At 34.7% G+C, this 17,937-nt stretch overlaps 1 pseudogene; it reads left to right on the top strand.

The window, feature by feature from the left end:
• Nucleotides 1-304: 304 nt before the first annotated feature.
• Nucleotides 305-17,730, top strand: LOC101636577 (annotated as a pseudogene).
• Nucleotides 17,731-17,937: the final 207 nt, after the last annotated feature.

Below are 17,937 nucleotides of genomic sequence, written 5' to 3'. Positions count from 1 at the left end.
CCTCTATGTTATGCCAAGTATATATACTATTACATTTTTTGCCATTTGTATCTTGACTACTAAGCCTGAAAGAGAAGAAATCAAGATATTGGCATTGATTCATCATACAGGATATGAGTAGAGTCAACAGCTCCCAACTCACTCCATGTTTCTTGGCTCATCTTCTACCAGTATCAGATTTTATAACAATCAGTTGAATGTGTTTAGTTTATTTGGGTAAAATCCCAAACAAGTTGGAGACTGAGACAAAAGAAAAAAGGAAGGCAGGCACTGGAAAACAAACATTATCAAGCCCATTATCAAAATGGAAACTGAATTTACTGGAAAATTCACGGAATCAGTAGACAGCATGAGCCTTAAAGGTACACAGAGAAAGGGGGAGGAACTGAAGCTTTCACACACCAGTTCCCCTTCATCATTAGTGAAAGCCCAGCAGGCTTTATTAGCCAGTGTTTCACTTCCAGAGCAGACTTCAGCCACCAGAGAGAGCCCTCAGACAGTTGAAAATAGGTAAGAACTCACTAAAATAGACAAGGCAGGCAAACATGGCCAGGCAATAACAGTGTCTGCCACCCCGTGATATTCTACTTATTTTTCATTAATGTTCCTTATAGTGGTAGATACTTAAATCCATTGTATTATCTAATTTTCCAGATTACTAACGGGTTTTAATGTTTATGTCTTTGGGGAAGCTGTCCTGTCTTTATTGAATCTTTCTTTTCTTCTTCTACTTGGATAACTTGTTATTATAAAGACTTTGATCTTAAATAAAACCTTTTCTGGCCTGTCCAAATCATCTGAGGAAATATATATATATATATATATATATATATATATACATATATTTACTTTCTCACATTCTCTTGCAATGTTATTTACAATTTTTTTTCTATTTTATCAAAAAAAGTGAATATTGTTTACCAAAAGGCTAAGTCTTCTAGGAGCTACTTGCCAATTCTGATCACTTTAAGAATTTTCAAAGTACTATTTCTATACATTCTGGGTCAGCAGCTGCTTGCTCTATTAATCAGTATTTAGAATGTGTTCAGTTTTAGTCAAATTGGGAGAAAACATAATCACCTTAACCTTTGAGGCTACAAATGTTGATCAAATTATAAATTTCTATTAAATAAATAGTTAATATATCATTTCCCTAGTTAAAATTATTTGCAGGAGATTAACCCAGAAAAGTCCACTCTGATTCCACACCATATACAGAAAATTATTCATATAATGTAGTTGAAAACTAATTCTCAAGCTGATTGTTCTATATACTACCTTTGTCTAAGTTGATTTACAAATTTTCCACCTAGAAAGAGTTTTAGAATTTTCCCTTGAAATCCTTCAAAGTCTGAGAAATACCTGTGAAAATACTTAAAGTTCTAAGTTTATTTTTCCATAAATTTCAGCACATTTTGCACAGCATAACAAAGTTATATTATATAAATGATTCTTACGCCAACTTGATTCACTAGTGATTTTCTTTAAATCTCAATTGTTGATCAAAGGTAGAGAATATTGTAATGCTTTCCCCTTCATGAAGCAAAAATGTTCTACAGATAATCACTAGATTCTTGTTTAAAAATCTACTATTAAATTGCATTTTTATTTATTTATTTTCAAATTCAAACATCTTGGTGTTTCAGAGTTTATATGTAGAGGTAAAATTGTTAAGGTCAGATTTGTTTTTTTATCTTAAACATATCCTGTAATACATAGAAGCCAAGATGAAGGAAGGCTGAAAATAATCATGTTTGGGTTTAATATAATCATTATATATGTGGGGTTTTATTTAAAATAAAAGATGGAAAAATGTATAGTCAGAAAGACATAATTCTTTTCAACATTTTCCTTTTACAAATGAAGAAAATGAGGTTCTCCCTGGTGGTGCAACAGGTTAAACAAAACACTATGAAGCTACCACAGCCACTGCAGCACGAGTTTGATCTCTGACCAGGGAGGGATCCACATGGCGTGGCAGACCTCTCTTGACCTACCCACTGCTGCCCTTAGCAGTATATTTCAGGAAACCTGCCTGTTCTGCTCCCCACTCTGGTGAATCCTCTCACCCAACCCCCCAACACCTCTGGCCTGTACCCCAGTTCTGCATGCATAAATAAATCTTACAAAACAAAGAAAAGGTTGTCCTGAGAGGATAATTCTACTAATACTCAACAGCTAAAAAGAAATAAATGCTGAACACTCTGGTCTCCTAATCACATTTCTTCAATTCAGACAATTAAGAAATCAGACACAGATGATGAGATGCAGCACTCAAATAGTGTGTAAACTTAAGCTCTAATACCCAGATCTTCATCCCGGAGGCAGGGTGGAAAAAGGCAGAAGTCTGACTTGAATGATTGCTCTAATGCAGTGCTTCTCAAACATTTAATTTCAGAAATCTTTTAAACTTTTAAAGTTATCAGGTACCCCAATTAACTTTTATTTAAGTAGATTAAACCCATTGATACCATATTGGAAATTTAAATGAAGAACCATTCAAAACAACTACCAATTATTTTATAAAGCAAGCTCACTACATATGCAAATGAATAAAATGTTTTTAGGGGAAAAATATTTCATAAATTGCAAAGAAAAATAATAAGTGTAAAAGTGTTTTATATTTCCCCAAATATCTTTAATGGCTGTCTAATAAAAGAGAGCTAGCTTCTAGCTTCTTTTATCTAATTCTGCATTCAGTCTTTTGTAATATCATAATAGCTAGTTTCTAGAAAGCTCTATTGCATAAATTATAAGAGAATAGAACTGAATGATGGCAAATAACTTAATACTGTTAAACAATGTAGATCAAATGGATCTTGTGAAACAGTTTAGATACCTAAACAACCCATTGAGAGCTAATGCATTAATTTAAAATGCAAGATTCTATAATACTATGTAGACATACAAAAGAAACATCTGTGGTCTGGAATAAAAGGAATAGAACACATAAACTGAATAATTTGTTGTGAACCTCATAGGTGTTCTGAGTGAAAGCTCCCTCAGACTGGTGATGGAGTATGAAGGTTATTAAAGACCGACTTCAGGAGAAAATGGTAAGAAATCAAAAATTTTTGTAAATTTCCCATGAACACCTTTTGTGGTATTCACTTTCCTACATATCATGATCCTTGCACTTTTACTGCAACAAGATGATTACATGTCTTTGTAATCCTATTATTTGTACATCTATATTATGCACTTACAAATTATTTCCAAGTCCCTCCTCTACCTGGTCCTTGATATATAAGTGACTACATTAAGTGAGGTACTAAATTACCAAGAAAAATTCCACTTTCCTTTTCATGCACTAAGTAAATGCTTCTGTCCATGCTCATGCTATATCTTCTATAAACACTCATTAACTGACAATTGTATAAAAGAACAATATTGACATTTGTCCTAAGCTAAGGTTTTTTGGTTCAATTTATTTTCCCCTAAAAGCTTAAAGGAATATTTCATTTTTACAAAAGATGCCCTGAGAGCCATTCCTGCTTTGAAATCAAAAAATTGAAACTAGAAGTGATTAATATGACCCTATATAATTCAACTAGTTCCCATCTACTTCATTTCCCAAAGGACAGAATGATCCTAAGTTCAAAATATTATCCAGAGATTAAAAAAAAAAAGAAAGAAAAAAAGGTGGGAGGACTCAAAAGAAAACAATGAGTTGATGGAAAATATACAGCAATTGCAGAAGTCATTAAGTGATTTCAGAAGAGTTAAGAAACAGAAATAAGATTGTAAAAAATTGAATGTCAGTGGGATGAACCCTGAAAAATAAGTGCTGAATATAAATTATGATGCCTAAAATATGGCAGTAGAATAAGCAGATGCAGAACTGCAGACCTTTTCTGGGGTAAGAGAAATAAAACTTGTTTTGAAATCAGCAAATGTATAGACTGACAGAAAGATTATAGATGGATTTAATGGTAATTCTTGTGACATTGTAAAGGAAAATATTAGCCTTGAAAAGGCATTATTTCACTATCCAATACTTAGAGAAGGAAATAATTAATCAAAATGTATTTTGTGCCTGCCTACAGATATATCTATATTTAGCTTCTGAAGAATAATAATGATCATAAAGGCCAAAAGTCCTTGGCTTGGGGCTTATATTCTATTTCACAAAAGCAGTCATTCATTCATTCAGAGTAATAATTCCATCAAATGCATGAGGATGCAGAGAAGGAAAGGTCGAAGGAAGGATGGAAGGAGAGGGTAGGGAGACGGGGAGGAGGAGGGTGGGATGTTGAAAGAGTGGAAAGAGGAAGAGCAAGTGAAAGTGAAACAGGGAAAGTAAAAGGAAGGGGGAAAGAGAGGAAGAAGTGACAATTGCTTGTCAACTTTGAAATAAGAAAACAATTTACCAACAAGGAATTCAAACAAAAACATGAAAGATGACAAAGGTAAACTATGTAAAAACCTCAGGCAAAGGAAATAACCTGTACAAAGATTCTCTGGTGGGATCATGGCTAAAAGTGTTGGATGATGTCAGAGTGGAAATGAGGGTCTAACTCATGGAGTGCATGGGTGGCCATATTAAGATCTTTCGCTTTGATCCTGAGTAAAACTTTTTTGAGACTTTCAAATATATAGATTATTTCCATGAAAAAGATTACTTTATCATGTATGTCCAGAAGAGACTGTAAGAGGAAAGGACAGAGGCAAGTTGGCCACTAAGGAGACTATTACAATTTACTGCTGTGAGAGATTGTGGCTTGGACCCAGAGGGAAGCCATGGAAATGGTCAGAAGTAGCGGGATTCTGGATATAGTTACACTTTAAAGCTCACAAGAGTTCCTGAACATTCTGATCCAAGGTGTGAAAGAGAGTTGTCAGGAATGAATCATAAAACTGAAGAAATGTGTAATGAGAGGGAAGAAAAAATGGAATGAGTTCAACTGAGATGAACGTACATTAACAGTAACAAAATTTGAGGTCATATTCCTAGTCAGAGTGTGTCAGGCAATTTTAAGATAGTAAAACATTTGAAACAGCTGCTGTGCAAAATTTGACATGGAAATAGGATAAAAATGTTCTTACTACTTTTGAAACTTTCAACCTTCTCATTACTTGAGAGAGCACAAGGACATAGATGAGTCTCTTGACTGAACTCTCAGAACACCACATTTTTGGGTTAACTGCATTAACACATCCGATGTCTAAGTGTCTGCCATTCACCATTTCATGAAATTCATATGTGGCTACTCTCTTCACTGACTTAAACACTAACCTTGAACTTCAGACTTTTGCCTTAAACTCCAAACAGATGCCAGTTTTTTTCAATGAGTTAAAGTTACTATTGTTGTTTTTCAAAAAATGGTATCATTACGGGCCCTCTCTAGTGGCCAGCAGGTTAAAGCACAGCAGCACTAAGAATAAAGACTCTTCAGCACCAGTTTGATCCCCGCATGTCCTAGAGGTGACCCACATGGTGTGGCAGACCTTTCCTTCGTCTGTCTGCCTGTTCTGCTCCCTGCTCTGTCTCTGGTGAATCCTCTCACCACCCCTGCACCTCTGGCCTATACCCCAGTTCTGTATGCATAAATAAAAAATCTTTAAAAAAAAAAAAAGGTACCATTCCTTTTCCAGATCTTTAAGAAGTCTAGGGAATAAAAGTGTTTGAGAAAGTACACTGACCCATTTGAAATAGTGGCAGTGATCAGTAACATTGGTCAAATATATTAATATTTATCTGTATGCTATATAACAAGGGTTCATTATTAGACTGCATTATACAAGATCTTTAGTTTTTCAGAATGTTCAATATAAGTAATTTAATGTGAATATTATGCAGAACTATAGATACTACTATAGATACTATCTCAAATAGATCATCTTATCTCTATCATTGTATATAAACTCAGTAAGACAAATTATGAGAAAAGAAAAAAGCAGCTGCGAAGGAAAAAGTTTTTCTCTTTAAGAATCAAAGAGAGTTTCACCCATCACTCAGCATTCTTAATATTCTCATATGCACATGGGAATTATAATAGAAAAAGATATTATATATTTAGGTACTAATTCAAATTTAATGCAAAAATATTTTAAAAATGACTTCTACTTTCAGTGCTAATTTTCAAACACAATCTGCTGTACCAAATTATTGAATTCAGAATTAAAACAAGTCTTCAGGAGCACTTTCAGACTTACATGACTTCACCACTTAATCAAAAATTAATACAATGATAATATAAAATTATTAACATTTTAATGAATCTTTAGCAAACATTTCATTTTAATACATGATTAACTTATACAGATTAATTGAATAATAATTTTTGAACGTCTATTATATGCCATTTACATGACAGCTACTTGAATAAGTAGAAAACATGATAGCTGTGAGTCTCTCCTTAGGAGATTTTTAGGGCTGGTAGACATGATCAGCTAGAACCAAGGGAAGACATAAAACTAAACAATATGAGAGGTTCCAGTAACCTGTATAAGTTCTGAGTAGTCAAGGAAGGACTACACATTTAAACTGAAACATGAAGTATGGTTTAAAGATTAGTCAGCAGAAGTGGTTAAAAAGCAAGCAAAACACTGGGCTCTCCCTGGTGGCACAGCAGGTTAAAGCACAGCACTGAACAAGCTAAAAAAACTTCAGCACCGATTAGTTCCCTGCCCTGGAAATGACCCCATGGCCCGGCAGACCTCTCCTGACATGCCCACTGCTGCCCTCAGCAGTGTACTTCATTGATCTGCCTGTTCTGCTCCCCACTCTGTCTCTAGTGAACCCTCTCACCACCCCTGCACCTCTAGCCTGTACCCTGTTCTGTATGCATAAATAAATAAATTAAAAACAAACAAACAAACAAAACAAAGTTAATTATCTGTTAGAATTTAGACAAGAGAACTGCAAATCAGATATTTGAGAACCTGAAAGAAGTTCCACAAAATATACATTTAGTTAGAGAAATATGCAGAAGTTCACATATAAAGGTGATTACCTAAACTAAGGAGTTGAACTCTCATGTATGCAAAATCTAATCTTTTGAACATTTTAAGTTAATTAAATATTTCTTGTTAAAAAGGGTTAATTCTTATATATGTGTTTCATTTGCCATATTTTAAGGTTGTATACTTTTTTTTATAAAATGGAACATGTATGCTATGGGGTTCTCTTTATTGTAAAACTCTCCCCCTCTTTATTGTTATTTTAATAAACCGCTAGAAAAATGAATTGTTGGGGCATGGGAAGAAATTTCCCCACCCCATCTGGGTTCATTCTAAGATTGGATGAATGAACAAATTAACATCAGACGGATCAGTAGGAGAAAAGGCCAAAACTTAATAATGTACATATGGAGAATTTACATGCTTGTAAATTCTAAAGAATAATGGAGCAGACCAGAAATATTTACCCTACATCTTTGGACCTACGATATCAAAAGGTAGAAAGGTGGGGGATGGTAGGAAGGATAGAGTATACATAACAGACAAGAAGGGGTGACCTCATCCTCATTCTGAAAACAAGCATGACATTCTTAGAAGACATGTTCACTGTGAGCCTGTAAGCCAACAAGTGGGTGAGACCTTCCAAACCACCTTCTTCTAGATCGTTAAGGGCGGGGAGAAGAGGGCACTGATTTCTTCTATTAGTAAAAGGGCAGAAACTGAGGACAGGATGATCTCTTCTGATGAGGAACTTAGACAAGAGCAAAAAGAGCAAAAAGCTTCTTTTTATCCTCCGGGAATTTTGGTTTGCTTACCTCAAAATATTCAACATTCAACTGGGAGGATCATTTTTGAGAATTGTAGGATCATCTGATTGGGTACCCTCAGATTTAATTTCCTTTGTTCTCTTTCCTATTCATATATCTAGACTTCTGTCTTCGGAAGAAACAATTTTCTTGATGTACATATATATTTATTTATTTCATCTATGTTGTACTGTATTTCACATGTGTGTAGCACTAATAATATTTACTACCACTTAGGAGCTGTAAAATCTTTAGATAAATACTATAGCCATATATATGTTGAAATTGTCTTTTTTCTTTTCTTAATACATCGTTTTCAAAATAATTATTGTATTGCTATCATTTTTATAATTTATCATTTTTATAATTTATTTATAATTTTTGTGTTATTGATCCATTGCAAATGTATTTGCTTTTTTCATATATCTTGGCTTTTGTTGGATGAATACCATTTAGAAAAATCAACTTTCTTAAGGCTTTTTTAATATACGATTACTATTCTTTTGCAGTGAATTTATATAGTTATTGAAATACTTTGATTCTGAACTCAATAGTCTCACTTTTCTGCATTTATTTTGTTTTTGACTTAATGTTAAAGCTTAAGGATTAGTATGCCTTTACATCGCCTGTATGTGCATATTTAGATTTTTTGGCATTTACATTTCTTTAGTCTTTCTTGACTTTCTTGTATTACTTACAAAATATTATGACTTGTTTTATCAACTCATTCTGTTAGGTCTTCAAAATTAGTCACATTGAATCTTGTGTCAGTTTGCCATCCTTTTTGTGTACAGTATTTTGTTTGTTTTTGCTTAATTGACAGTGTCACACTTGGTCATTGACAAATTATCTCTGTACGAAAAGTGTGGACACTGATAGTTCCCACCTATGAGTACTGAGGTGTTACTCCCTTCTGTGGTGTGTGCTTGCTCAGAGGAAGTAGGCTATAAACCTATGTGTCATTACTTTATAGGTAATCAGCCTATTTTTCTGTCTTAGGATTTTCCTGCTTTTTGTATTGTTTTTAAAAATATTTTGGAGAATAACTACAATACATACAAATACAAATCTTTAGTTTTAATGGAGTCTATTCAGGATCACACGTGAGCCTTCAAAATTTGAATATTTCAAACTGAATATATTTCTTCATTCTGAAAAAATGTTCAGCTATTAATCTTCCCCACATTTTCCTTCTTTGCTTGTGAAGTGAGATCTATTTGCTTGTGAAATATGATTACTTTGTGCGGGTTCCTGGGCAGCTTCCTCAGATGTTATTTTGTTTTTGCTGGGTACAAAGGAAATCATACTGAGTCTTCTCATATTGGACAAATAATCAAACTGCATCAGGAACATAAGCAAAGGAAAATCCAATCAAGTTAATGATATATGTTTAGAGAATTTACATGGTGGCAAATTATAAACAATAATGGAGTGGACACGAGAGAATTATCCTGTGCTTAGTGACCAAGGGTGTCAAGGAAATAGAGGTGGAGCCTTCACGTGACAGGCAAGAAAATGGGGTTCCTTATATATACCCTGAAGGTAAAGATGAGTTTCTCATGAGAAATTGGTCATGATTACTATTTCTGTAAATGGGATGACTGACATGGCATTACCTGAAATAAGAAATACATGAGAAGGCTTAGGTTGAGAAAATTAGGTTATAAGTTTCCTTTTGGATATATTGATCTTGATATCTCTTGGAACATCTATTTAGGAAGACAGTTTTATATATGGTCTAAAGCCTAAAAAGAGATTTGAGCCAGATTTTTTTAAAACTAGAAGCAATCTGCATCTGCTTTACAATTCAAACAAACTGAGTAGATTGAATGACCTCACAAACTATGTAGAATGAGAGAAGAACTGAGTTTAATACACAACTTTATATTACTGTGTCACTTTGGGTGTGGCAAAGAACCAGAGAATAAAACAGAAAAAAAATATCCAAACAGTAAGAAGAAATTCAGAAAGAATTATGATTTGAAGCCAAACTAAGAAAAGTTTCGAGATGGAAGTAGTTTAAAAAGAGTATCAAATAACTTTACCTAAATAAAACAAGGAGAAAATTACCATCTTTGTATATAAACATTAATGAACTTGACTAGAAAAGTTTCAGTCAATTCCTAAAATATAATATGCAGATTTCAAAGTGATCAGGAACACTTAGTTAATAAGGAAATAGAAATATTTATCTTAGATTAATTAATTCAGAAATTAAGAGGAACTGGTTGATTAAAAGGAAGATTAGATATAAAAAATAAATGTTAATTCTCAAATTGTTCTATATATTCAGTAATTTTAGAAAGAAAAGTGTCATAAGATTTCTATGTAAAAATTCAAAAACAATCTACAATTTCTAGAAAAATGTGAAGGGCCTTTTTTAAAAAGTCAATATTAATGTTAAGAGGCTAGATAACTTTAACTAGTAGACATTTAAATTTAATGGATCTAAAAGAATTAAGATAATGTATATTGACTAGAATTGTGTTACCAGCCAATAGAAAAATAGGCAAAATAAAATTCTAACAGATATACATTTATATTTAAATTGAAGACCTTAACCCTGCAAAAAGGAAGAGCACATATAGAATGATTCCAAACATACTAATTTAGAAAGCAAATAAAACCAATTGACAGTGTGATAGGGCCTGTTGGTGGTACAGGGGTTAAAGCCTCAACACTATCAAGTTATCTCAACCACTGCAACATGAATTTGATCCCTGGCCAGGGAGCTGATCCACACAGCACAGCAGACCTTTCCTGCCAGGCCCGCTGCTCCCCTCAGCAGTGTATTTCAGATGATCTCTCAGTTCTGCTCTCTACTCTTTCACTCCAGTGAATCCTTTCACCCCCACCCACACCTCTGGCAACTGAATGAATGAATAAATGAAATATATTATAGCAAACAAGTAAAGACTCACAGATTTCCCATATATACCCAGTCCCCACACTTACACAGTCTCCCCTATCACTAACTTCCCCCATTAGAATGGTACATTTATTAGGGCTTATAAAGCTACTCTAAACTATCATCATCGCCCAAAGTCCATACCGCACATTATAATTTATTTTTGGTGTAGTAATTCTATGGGTTTGGACAAATAATTACATAAATCCAGTTTAAGATTCTCTCATAAATTGTAAAGACCATAAATAATTGCTTAAATTAAAAGTTTATGTCTAATGCAAACATTTAGTGGTAAAAAAGTTCATGTTTGGTCCTTTCCTCAAAGCTCTCAGGAATGCAGCCCAGTCCAGGCGATCATTTCTCATTACTGTTATGAAATCTGTTATCATAGCATATGATGATGGCAGAAACTATAAAAATAAGACCCTAACTTAGGCAATAGGACAGAAAAAATTGTGAATACCATTTAAGAGTCCCAAGAAACTGTCACAAACTATTATTTCTACTTATTCCATTGGCCCCAGATCAGTCAAGTGTCAATCACTTGAAACAATGAAGTTTGGGAAATAAAAAATTTACATTGAGTCGTGTCCCCATTTGAAAATCTCAGAGATAATTCACTCTGGGAGGAGGAGACAACAGCCACTGCATTTTGCAATCGATCTCTATCATACAAGGGAAATGATACAAACTCTTACATACCTTCTCTAACTATATTCAGCTGTAAATTGTCACACTCACCATCAGGAGCTTTAGAAAAGAGTTAATATGAATTATTCTAACATTATTTGGGGCAAAAGATCACATAAGTGAAAGTGAGGTAATATAACATGTAACTAAGACAAAACAGTGTCTAAGTTAATGAACTGTTATAAATTTAAAAACACATATTCTGTCACTAGATGATTCCAAGCCCTTGTGAGGAATGCCAAAATTTCAGGAAGCATAAGTGATCAGTAGAGAAAAGTAGATGTTCTCACAGATATTATGTTTCATTATCTTAATCATATTGGATGTAACCCAGGAAAGTATATTTCCTTTACAATTTGTTAAGGTGAAAAAGTCATGTTCCCTGAAAATTGCTCCTGATTTAACCCATCCTGATATAAATATTCTGAAAGCAGGGAGATATTTTACATTTCTCAGAGTTAAATCATAGCCATATGCACACTTATGAATGTAAAGATGGTGTAATGAAATGTATTCCAAAATATGTAAGAAGTTATTTTTATTATTTCTGTGGAATTGCAGCCCTAATCCTCTGTCCTGCTTTTATCTGAAATTTTGTCTCCATTTTCTTAGGACTAGATTTCTTTTTAAAAAGCATGTCTTCATTGCTATTAACATTCAGTATTTCTATTTTGCATTGTAGAATCTTACTTAGCACTGTAAGGCAGTAGCTTCCACACACTCAACATTAATAAATAAATCTGTGTAATATTTTCAACCTTTTTTTCATATGATAAGTGTGACATTTGATATCACTGACCACTCCTTATTTATTCTTAAAATCTTGAACTTCCCCTGAGAACCTGGGAGTCTTTTCTATTTCACATATTGGCAACCCCATAATTTTTGGTTTCTCAAATTAAAATCCCTGGGGCTTACCTTAGATTTACTTAAAAGACACCCACTTACAAGCCATCAAGAAATTCCATTTTATACTTTTACATTTTACTATTTCCACTGCAACTACTATAGTTTATATACAACTCCTCTCATCTAACTATGGTAAAAGACTTTTGATCTGTTATCCTTTCTTCTGATTTTCAGATATAGCTTAGCACTGAAAATGATTATTTGAAAACACAAATTAGAACATGCCTCTCTCCTCTTGCCAAAATCCTGAAATGACTCCCAGGTTCACAGTGAATATAAAGTTTATCCCATGGTGTCACAAGGCCCTCTAACATCTGCCAACTCACTGTTGCTGTTCTACCTTTTCATCATTTTCAGGGAACCAGCAATCTTGTTTATTACTAACAAAACATTATTTTAATGGAGAAACTAGAAACCCTGTTCTTTTTAAGAGAGTTTTATTTTTATTTACTTATAAGAACTGCAATATAGGTACAGGGGGTGAGAGCATTCACCAGAGACAGAGTGGGGAGCAGATCAGATGGATCTACTGAAATATGCTGCTGAATATTACTACATTGTTTGGGAGCACCAGGTGAGACAGGAGAGGTCTGCTGTACCATGTAGGTCAGCCCCCTTACTGGAGATCAAATTCATACCACTGTGACTGGTGATAGCTCGAGAGGACTGAGACTTAACTCCTAGACCACCAGGGTGATCCCTAGAAATCCTATTTTGATTGTCTTGAGAGATAGGAAACATTTACCAGCCTACTCCCAGAAAAGCCAAGCATGCAGGTATCTAGGGAGCGGCCAGAACAAATTACTACTACAGTACAGACAACACATTTGTCTTCCATATTGGCTTCATTGTCTCAGACTGTATTTCTCCACTAAATGGGAAGCATAACTTTCTAGCACTTTCTAGACCCGGGCCTTACCAAACTGAGCTCTAACTTCAGAGTTCTAACTTCAAGAAGGGCCTTTGGCTAGTTATGGCATGCATATTTGTGTCCCCTCAGAATCTGTGTGTGGAGACCCTGTTCTCCAATATGACTATGTTTGGACACGGGGCCTTTCCAAAGAAATTAGCTCGTGAGTTTAGACATCATCTGGTGGCCTGCAAACCAGGAAGGACTCTCGCTCTCACCAAGAATACAATGCACTGGCACTTTGACTTTGAACTTCCCAGACTCCAGAACTAGAACAAACAAGCTTATTGTTGAAGTCATCCAGTCTATGGTAATTTGTTTTAGAGGACCAAGCTGACTAAGCAAATAGCTGTCTTGACACATAGCAAGACTGGACTTAGGAAACAGTTTTCCTCAAATTTTGATCTTTGATATTTACTAACCAAGTTATTTTGGAAAAACAATATTTCTAGACCTTATTATTCTAAGCAGGAAGATGTGGAAAAGAGTATCTCTTACAGATTCCATGCCCTAAATGGTCAACATGTGTGAAGTGTTTAGAAATACCATCAACCAGCTATGCATAGGTTGAGCAAAAATTTCTACTCTTAAAGAACTGTTTATGTGTACAAAGTGGTATAGCTATATTCCCCAAATGTTGGTGATATTATAAATGAATGGTGAATCAAAAACTATATAAACATTTAATTAAAATATGTATCCTTGGCCCTCCATTGTGGCACAGGAGGTTAAAGCATAGCACTGAGAAGCTAAAGTCACTTCCGTATGACTTCGATTCCTGCCTACCCCAGAGGTGACGACATGGTGTGGCAGACCTCTCCTGACCCGCCCTCTGCTCCCCTCAGCAGTGTACTTCATCGATCTGCCTGTTCTGCTCCCAACTCTATCTCTGCTGAAACCTCTCGCCACCTCTGAACCTCTGGCCTTGTACCCCAGTTCTGTATGTACAAATAAACAAAAATCTTTTTTAAAAAAATGTATCCTTAAAAAAAAAACTATGTTTGAAGAATTATTTCCTCTATAATGGATTTTCTACTCCAAAATTTGAAGAACTGCAGATTAGAGAACATGTCATCAAATATTAAAAAGGATAAATAGAATGTGCTCATAATATTGTTGTCTTTAGACCTCAGATAACTCAGCTTAATGCAGATCATAAATTGTAATTTTTTTGAATTTTTAAAACACAACAGCAGATTGTACTAGTTTGTTATACCAATAGTGTTAATTATAAAATCTTGACATTATTAGCATCTTTGCAAGAGAACAACTGAAAACACTAATGGCCACATGAATGTATGTGTAAAGGAAAAACATTACTCAAGTGAACACGTTAAGGAATATTACTATAGTGTCTTCGAGAGCCAGAATCCACAGAGCTAGATCACTTAAAAAATAACTGCTCCAGTACTTAAGTATGTCAGCTTAACACAAAGAAGGAAGGGGATTTTATCATCAGAATTTATAGGTAACTGATTGGAATGATTCAGAGGTTCTTGCTTTGCCAACAGTATGAATATATTGTAATATACTTAATAAGGAGGATACTAAGTATGTTTGGGCTCAGAAAGCTTTGCCATTTGCCAAAGATACATCACTCTGGTTTTAGAGTTTAAATGTTTATTGCTCTTATGTAGTGTCTATTATGTAGTAGTATGTTTAAATATAAGATAGCTGAATTTGTTTCTCTTTGTGGTTCTAACATAAAAGATTTATCACCAAGGGACTCCACATGGTTAGAATCTGAAGTAGTCAGATACCACCAAGAGACTTAATCTAAATATTATGCATAGGATTGTGGTTTCATAGCATACACCAAGACATGTGATTTGATATGCTTGAAAAGCACATACAGATTTCAGATTGTTATAAAGTTCACACAGGAGTTCATTATAGCTTTACTAGTCTCTCTCACACTGAATACAGAAAATAAACACAGGGAAAGTGAGCTGATTAAAAATATGCACTAGAACAAGCCAACTAATTTTCTGATGTGACAAACAGCAGTTGCGAGTATGTTCAGTAATATTATCTTGTGTTTGTGTGTGTGTGTATAGCACACATGTAGGATGTGAATTTCATACATGTGTGGATGTATATTTAGGTTCTCAGAGGGACTAATGGTTTCCACTGAGTTAGTCAACCCCCTAGAGTTATCGTCTATATTTTCAAGATAGTTGCAATTAGACAGGCACTTTGTGGAGCAGAGCAGGTTTAAGTGTGGAATTTAAGAGCTTAATAGCCATAATCTTGTGTTGATTATTTCACTGAACATCTTAAATATGTCTAATTCAAACACTGACAACTATTACCTAAATTGTTGCAATATTTTTTTATTTTCATAGAGACTTGACTCACTGCTATTTGCTCTGCTGGACTTCAAGATTCACATGGCAAAGTGTCAATATCAATTTGGTTCTCAATCTTACTCTAGATCCTAAAGTGCAGACTCAGCTCAATAAATATTTAGTGACTGAATGGCCTTCCATGATAAAATTTATTAATTTATGATTTAAGAAACTGGCAGCATATACACAGAACCAAGGTTAGTAAATGTTGTAGCTGGGCTTAAAATTCAGATGGAATTCAATACAGAATTAATACCTCCTCTTACTCTATTTTTTTTAAATCATTGTGTTAAAATGCATGTATATAAATTTAATAATTTTACTATTCTAAAGTATACAACTCAGTGTTATTTAACATATTCACAGTGGTAAGAAATTACCACATTCTCATCACAAGGATATTCTGTTCCCATTGAGCAGTTACTTCCAATTCCCCCTTTTCCAAACTTCTGAAGCTAATCTGATTTGTAGCTCTAGGAGTTTGTCTATTCTGGGCCTTTCAGACAGTATAACTGTGTGAACAGTATAACTGTTTCAATGTGGACCCATTTTGCAGAAGTTATCAGTAATCACTGTAATGACAAGAGTATCTTATTGCATCAATGGACCGCATTTTATTTACCTACTTAGCAGTTGATGGACATTTGGATGACTTTCATTTTAGGTGTTGTGAATAGTGTTCTCACATATATATATATATATATATATATATATATATATATATAACTCCTGTTATCAACTCTTTTGGGTACACAGTGGGGATTCAAATTTATGGGTCTTCAGTGATTTTTTTCTGAGGAATCACCAAGCTATTTTCAACAGTAACTGCACAACATTTTATTTGCATTAGTCATGTATGAGGGTTGTAATTCCCCTACAGCCTTGCCAACAGTTCTTTTTCCTTTTATGTATTACCAATTCCTCTAGTACTAATGAAGTGGTATCATTATAGATATGGCTGCACTGCCCTAAAGACTGATTGATTACTTAAGCATCTTTTTATGTGTTTGTTGAACATCTGTATAACTTCCTTAGAGAAATGTCTGTCCATAAAAGTTCTTTGTCTAGTTTTGAACTGAGTTACCTTTACTTCTGTTTTCAAGGTGTAAAATTTCTTTATATTTTGGATTCAAGGCACTTATTAGATATAAAACTTGTAAATAGAAATATTCCATTCTATCTGCTGCCTTCCCACACTTTTGACAGTATCATTTTATGCACAGCATAATTTTTATGAAGTTCATTTTTAAAATTTATTTTCTCTAATTATTCATACTTCCGTGTCATATATAAGAAGTCATTCCAGGGACCGGTCTGGGCACTTGCTGGTTCCATCATTATGGGGAATAATTCACAGTGCCAGTGAAAAGTAAAATAGTTCTGCAGATACAACCTATGATTTTCAGCAGCCCACTACACCAGAAATCGCCAGACCCTCTTTCATGAGGGAAATGTTTCCAATTCCCTATTTTTTTAAATAGTGTATTTGAAAACTATAGCAGCTCTCCCTAGGTGAGAACCTGAGGTTTTACACTGTACCATGGGGACTTCGGATTGCTGACACCTTCTCAGCTGAAAAGCAATCAATAGCCTGACCCAACACATCCTAGCCTGTACCAAGTCTCCACTGCTTTCTGATAAGCTAGCTGATGAAGTGTCGACAATTGGGACTGTTGAGATTGCACAGGTGGTTATGGTGGAGATAATAAGAAATGCAGAGAAAGTGCCAATCAACATCATGTACAAGTAGATGACACAGCTGCTGCTCCTGTGGCTGTTCACCAGCCGGTTGACACAGATGACAATAGCGTAAAAAACACGGTAGTTCTTCCGGAAGCATAGGTGAAAGTGACTGGCCCTCTGTGGTCTTTTCAGAACAACGACAAAGGCTAACAGTCTTTAAGATCATGCTCCTGGAGGATATAAGGAGATCAACACCCATGTTCTGGAAGTTGTCAATACACACATGATAAGGACAAAGCTAACCACAGCCCAGCAGGGAGAGAACCTATCTGAAATCCAGGAAGGCGTGAAGCATTAACCTCAGTGGGAAGAGCTTTGTGCCAGCAAATGGTCTCACTCTGGCACAAAAATAGGTGCTGAAATTGACAAAGGTTTTCCCAACACCTGCAGGATTGAACTTTGAGGATCTCAAGAGCCAGCTCCAGTCAAGAAGCTGTGGATTTTCGAAGCAATGAAGGGCACATCTATTCCACTTTGGATGGTGATCATTTTAAATCCACAGATGCAGAGTAACTGGATCTAATTGGGTACACAAGATATTTTCCAGCTGGACCTATTTTCACAATCTGTTGTCTACAGCTGTCCATATGTTCAGCTGGTTGACTTCCAGAAAGTAGGTTTCATCTATAAAAGGTCTCAGTTGACACACTTTTGAAATTTACTGTTTATGTTATTTTGAAGCTCAAAGGGAGATGGGCAATTTGACAAGGATATAAACCA

The sequence above is a fragment of the Condylura cristata genome, unplaced genomic scaffold (genome assembly GCF_000260355.1).
Source record: "Condylura cristata isolate star-nosed mole 26May11 unplaced genomic scaffold, ConCri1.0 scaffold00009, whole genome shotgun sequence".
Taxonomy (NCBI): domain Eukaryota; kingdom Metazoa; phylum Chordata; class Mammalia; order Eulipotyphla; family Talpidae; genus Condylura; species Condylura cristata.
This window is presented reverse-complemented; position numbering and strand designations above follow the sequence as displayed.